Below are 6,000 nucleotides of genomic sequence, written 5' to 3' on the forward strand. Positions count from 1 at the left end.
AAGCTGTTGAGTGCTTTCTGCCCCTAAGTGCTTTGTGCAGCTTTATATTCTGAACACTATCTATCGTGGCTGGGAGAAGCCCCCCAGGCTGATCCAGCCTTTTTCCACGATCCACCAGCTTGCCCTGGGCTAAATCCTGCAATTCTATTTTTAATGATACAAGCTGACGCTAACCTTGCTCCAGAGAAGGATTGTCTTGCTTTGGGCAAAAATCACACACCAGTTGGCTTTATTTAGAATGAGTCAGTGTGAAGTCTTAGCAATGCATGCACAACGTTAAAAAGGCTCCACAATTCAACTGTCTTTCGGCTAATATTGCACAACTTACTTAAAATGTGAAAGTGGAACTGCACCAAGAGTGAAGCTCTTAAATGGAGATTAATTAAGCCTGATTTATACTTTGTGCCACAAGAAGATCTACAATTAAGCTCACAGTGTTGCGATGCGACGTGTTGTGAGCAGCTATTTTTTGCACGCAACACAGAGTAAAGAATAATGGGTGGATTAGTGAGTTGTTCAGATAGAACCGAAATGCATTCAAGCACTGCTGGACCAAAATGCAAAAGCCACCAAAAAGTGTACTTTCATTCAATATGGATATTTTGGTACTTAAACTGCTTTGCCAGACATTTATTATGTGAGGTAGGCCTTTGGTTTGCTCTCGTCTGTCTCACTTCTTGGTCTTTACGTTACTGCAAATGGGAAGCCCTCTCTTGTTCATTTGTGTGCACATACATGAGACTTTGACAAGAAGAGTTTGCACAGGTTACACTATAAGGGACTATGGTTGCAAATAGGGAGGCCATGGATTATGATTATGAAGCTCTTTTGATAAAATGTGGTCATATCTTCCACACACTGCCTCATAGCAACAGCATAAACATTGGTTAATATTTCAGCTATCAACACACAATTGACCTAGATTTAGCCATTGGTGGTGTCATAAAATACCATCTTATGTGATGCAACATCTGTACAACACCCATTATGACTTAATTAGGGAACCCCAGCCAATGCAAAAGGAAATTATTCTGGGTAGTGCGACGGGTACTGTATTCTTAGTCTATAGCATTTAGCCAACATATATGTTCATTTACTGTAGCTACAGTATTTATGTACATCAGAGGATATACACATACAGGCAAGATCTAACAAATAGTATATGAATGGTGCATATGTTTTCATAATGCAGACCAGACACTCAGGGTTTGCCTGCTCGTCCTTCAGTCATATACTGTACTGTACATCACTGTTGTCATCATGATTTAGTCATCGCAGCTGGGTCTGGCATATCAATAAAGAGCGTCAGAGTTCACATTACTTTCACATCTCTGTCTTAGTCAAAAAACGAACCAAAAATATTATAGACATAACTCGTGTGTGTGTGTGTGTGTGTGTGTGTGTGTGTGTGTGTGTGTGTGTGTGTGTGTGTGAATATTAATTGTGTGAATATTAATTGTGCTGAAGTGTTTTGTATGTGCATTTGAATACTGAGCAGGCAGTCCTATTTCTCATATTTTGTTGAGTTAAATTGACTTTGTTCGGGGAAACATAAGAGCAGAGCGGGCTACTTAAATTCATGGAAATGCAAACTGCGCCTCGTCCAGGAAATGAATCCGATTGCCGTGTGCAGTGAACCACAGAGCTGGTTGGAAGGCCTGGCTAAATTCAAAAAGTAATCTCCTACAGATTACCAATTATATACAGTAGACTTTTCCCAGATGCAGTTAAGTGGTGTACTTACTTTTTATTGTCCCTAAACTATAACGAATGCAAAGAATTTTGCATTTGTGTGTCTATATGTTTAGTTACATTTAAAAGGGACAACATTTGAAAATAAACATGCGAGTTACTTGCACACTGTTTTTGAGTAAAATGTCTGGCTTAATTTTATATTGATTGAATATTTGGAAGAATGATGGCAAAAGCCACCATGCTCCGATTTTCATCATGGTTTTCCTTGTGCCTTAAGCGTTATTATGGGTGTTAGTCTTTGATACATTATTTGCAATAAAGAGCAGACCACCCTTGGTAGGATTTGAACCCAGGACCTGGGGAACACATAACAAGCTTCTTATCACAGTGAGCCACCATGCTCCTTATTTCATCACAGTTTTCCACATGCCTTAACTGCTATTATGGATGGCACCCATGACACCTTCAAGCTACTTGGATTCTGCATTTCATTTGTAAATCAAGAGTGTCTGGAGGAACAGTGAGAGGCACCGAGTCAGAGCTGCTTGAAGTCCAGTGCGAAGTTTCCACAGTCAGTGATGATTTGGGTTGCCATGTCATCTGCTGGTAGTGGTCCACTGTGTTTTATCACGTCCAGAGTCAACACAGCCATCTACCAGGAGATTTTAGAGCACTTTGTGTTTCCATATTTTGACAAGCTTTATGGAGATGCTGAAATTCCTTTTCCAGCAGGAGTTGGCACCTGCCCACACTGCAAATACAGTACTACTAGTAACTGATGTACTGACCATGCTATTACTGTGCTTGACCGACCAGCCAAATGGCCTGACCTGAATCTATGTTGAGAATCTATGTTGCATTGTCAAGAGAAAGATGAGAGACACCAGACCCAACAATACAGATTAGCTGAGCGCTGCTATCAAAGCAAACCTGGGCTTCCATAACACTTCAACAGCCACAGGCTGATCACCTCCATGCCACGCCACATTGATGAAATAATTAGTTCAACAGTCACCAAAATGTAGTTGCATAAATTAACATACCTTTCAGATGGTCGACATTTCTGTATAATATTTTTTTTTTTAGTGGTCTTACTGTATGTAATATGCCTAAATTTCCCTCTCGGGATCAATAACGGTTTAAATTATTAGGAATGATGGTACCACGTCCTTTTTTTTTTCAGGGAAAGATTTGATCCATGGTTTGATATTTCTTTGCATTTATGAATTAAGTAGGGTGATGAACTAACATGCACCCTATGGATTCAGACACTGGTCTCCAAACATCTTACCTCTTAGCCAAAGGGGAATCCCTCCTGCCCAAGGGAAATATTAGGCTTCTGTTCTTCGGAGCCTAGATAAGCCCACAACGTGAATATGGATTTGAACTCTGGCCTCTCGCGTGGGAAGTCAACATCTAACGCTCACACAAAGGGGAGATATTAGGCTGTTCTGGTCCACATGTACATTCGTGAGAAGCGCATGCAGCACATTTTAATGAGCTGATGGAAGATGAACCATAGAGACAGTGAAAACAAAGGCAACAGGCACAGCTCGCTAAGGCATGTGTGGGAAGCAGTTTACTGTTGCAATTCTTTGGAGCGAGTCGTCATCTAAGTCATAATCTAGTCAGCTGTTGAAGATATAGATATCATTGACATGACTTAATGGGAACGCAGATGGTGACTTAATAGATGGGAGCTCACTCACATGCGTGCAGTTACAAGTGCACAAGGACACACATAAACATACAGTATAAGGTACGTGTGATACTTGAGCTAGCTCAAGACAAGTGGTATACTGCAGGCCTATACATACATACACGCACGCACACGCACACGCACGCACACACACACACGCACACGCACAGACACTCACACGTGTGCGCACACACACACACACACACACACACACACACACATATCTAGAGTATGTTCTATACGGTTGACTTGAGCTTAGTTCCATAACAATGGCTGCAGAGGAAATAGCTTGAGAGAAGAGTCAAGACATAAGAGTCAAAACATATCTTATGACACATATGTCACAAAATTATTTCACCTCTCACAACAGGCTGTACTGTAATTCCACCCTCCTCCTATCCTACAGTAGTAGTATATACTATATACTGTACATACTGTAATGCTGAACCCTATACCGAAAGCTATTTAGCCTGTCCCCAAGCTTTTCAGTCATGATTAAGTGTGTCACCCTAAATGCAACAGTGTTACTCATAATATCAGAATAACCTTTGACAGTGGCATTTCATTCCACAGCTAGCATCTTTTCCTGAGAAAAAGTTTAAATTACAGTAGAGTAACAGGGTTGCCCTACAATGAAAGAGACAGCAGTGCTTAGATAAAGGCAACGATTTGGGATACATATGTCGTCAAACATACCGCATAAATACAACATATCTTTTCAGAAATACTACATAATGGACACACACACACACACGCCCGTGCACTCTCTCTTGCTTTCTCTCTCTCTCTCTCTCTCTCTCTCTCTCTCTCTTTGTCTTTCTCTCTCTCCATTGTAATAAGGCGGTCTATTCAAGCTGTCACATTCACTTGCTATCTCTCTCACTCCACCTATGCCTCCGCTCTAATGCTCAGATTGCAACCACTGCTGCTACAATTACATTTCTGCATCCAGCTGCATCCCCAGGGACCCTCTGATTCCAGATTGTCCCTGGGGAAGCCCCTTGCTCTCTCGTATATGCTTGTACGGAGCGACAAGTTCGGAGCCTAGACACACATTCATTCATTCTCTATTAATCAGTTTCAAGCGGTTTGTGATTGAACTATATACCATATTGTCAAAATAATACCACATATACTACAATATATACGCCAGCTTTAGAGCCAGTACAAAATTAGGCCTTTTGCCTAGGGGCCTCAACATCATTAAATCCACCCCTGCATACAGTTAGACCATGAGTCAGCCGTATCTCCTGAGAAAGGAGACTCCCTCACATGATGATTTCATAAACAGCTGACGGATACATCACAACTCTTTCGATAAAACTGGTACTCAAAGTGTGGTCCAGGGGTCCTTGAGGGGGTTCCAGGAGGTCCCCAGCAAAATAAGGATTTTTTAAAAACTTATATTTCAGTGATGCTGACATGATACTGACATGATTCTGACATAATAATGACCATAATACTGACCTCGATACTGACATAATACTGACCATGATACTGACAAGATACTGACATGATACTGACATGATTCTGACATAATAATGACCATAATACTGACCTCGATACTGACATAATACTGACCATGATACTGACAAGATACTTACATGATACTGACATGATAATGACCATGATACTGACATGATACAGTCAAAATAAGGAACAGTTAAAAAACTTAAGCCACATTTTATTTGTCAGCTGTTGCGACGCATTGTTTGTACATCGTCTATTTTTTAAAAATCATTAAACAAATATGGAAATCTAGTCAATTGCCAAATTACATTCCATTCAATTTGGGGGTCCTTGACATGGAAACGTTTCCATCCACTGTTCTATTACATTTCAGAAGGGTTTTAGGGTTCAGAAGGGAGGCTATGCAGTGGTGCTTCACATTTTCTTATTTAATGCCGTTATAAAAGCGATAACGGCACATTGACTTCTATAGGAAACCGTATGAGACTATTAGATTGTCAGTGAGACCTAGACCAGAGGACAATGGGCAGGGAATGAGCTGCAGATAACAAATCAAGTACAAATTTACTCTTTCATTTTTACATTACAGATTAATTTCAGTTCAGTTCTGCTGGGACTACAGCCAGTGGTGAAATGGAAACAGTGAAATGGAATTGAGCAGTGTTTGGACTGTGGTCAGGTTTTTAGTATATTGTGCGTATTCTTGTATGTATTGTGTATGGTTCTCAAAGTGGGGTCCAGGAACCCACCGAGATCCTTGAGGGGGTTCCCCAGCAAAATGTGTTGATATAGCGTCAAAATCTTTTTAACCAATTTAACCCTATTTTATACTTTGGATATATATGAAAATAGCTGATCTCCAAGCACACAACACATCGCATTGTGGCACATTATGAGCTTGTAGATCTGATATTTTTCTTTTTTAAATCTAGGAATTTTTAGAAAACGTTACACATGTACACGTACATTTGAGGGTCCTTGACATGAGTTTGAGAACCACTGCTGTATATTGTTTCATGTGTATAGATAATTTATGGAATTTACCAAATGTTTGAAATAATGGACAAATCTAAAAGCAGTGCACTAACACTACACATTCAAAAATCAAGAAGTAAACTGCATTTTGATCTTATAAT

This window comes from Gymnoscopelus braueri, assembly GCF_963280865.1.
Source record: "Gymnoscopelus braueri genome assembly, chromosome: 18".
NCBI classification, from domain to species: Eukaryota; Metazoa; Chordata; class Actinopteri; order Myctophiformes; family Myctophidae; genus Gymnoscopelus; species Gymnoscopelus braueri.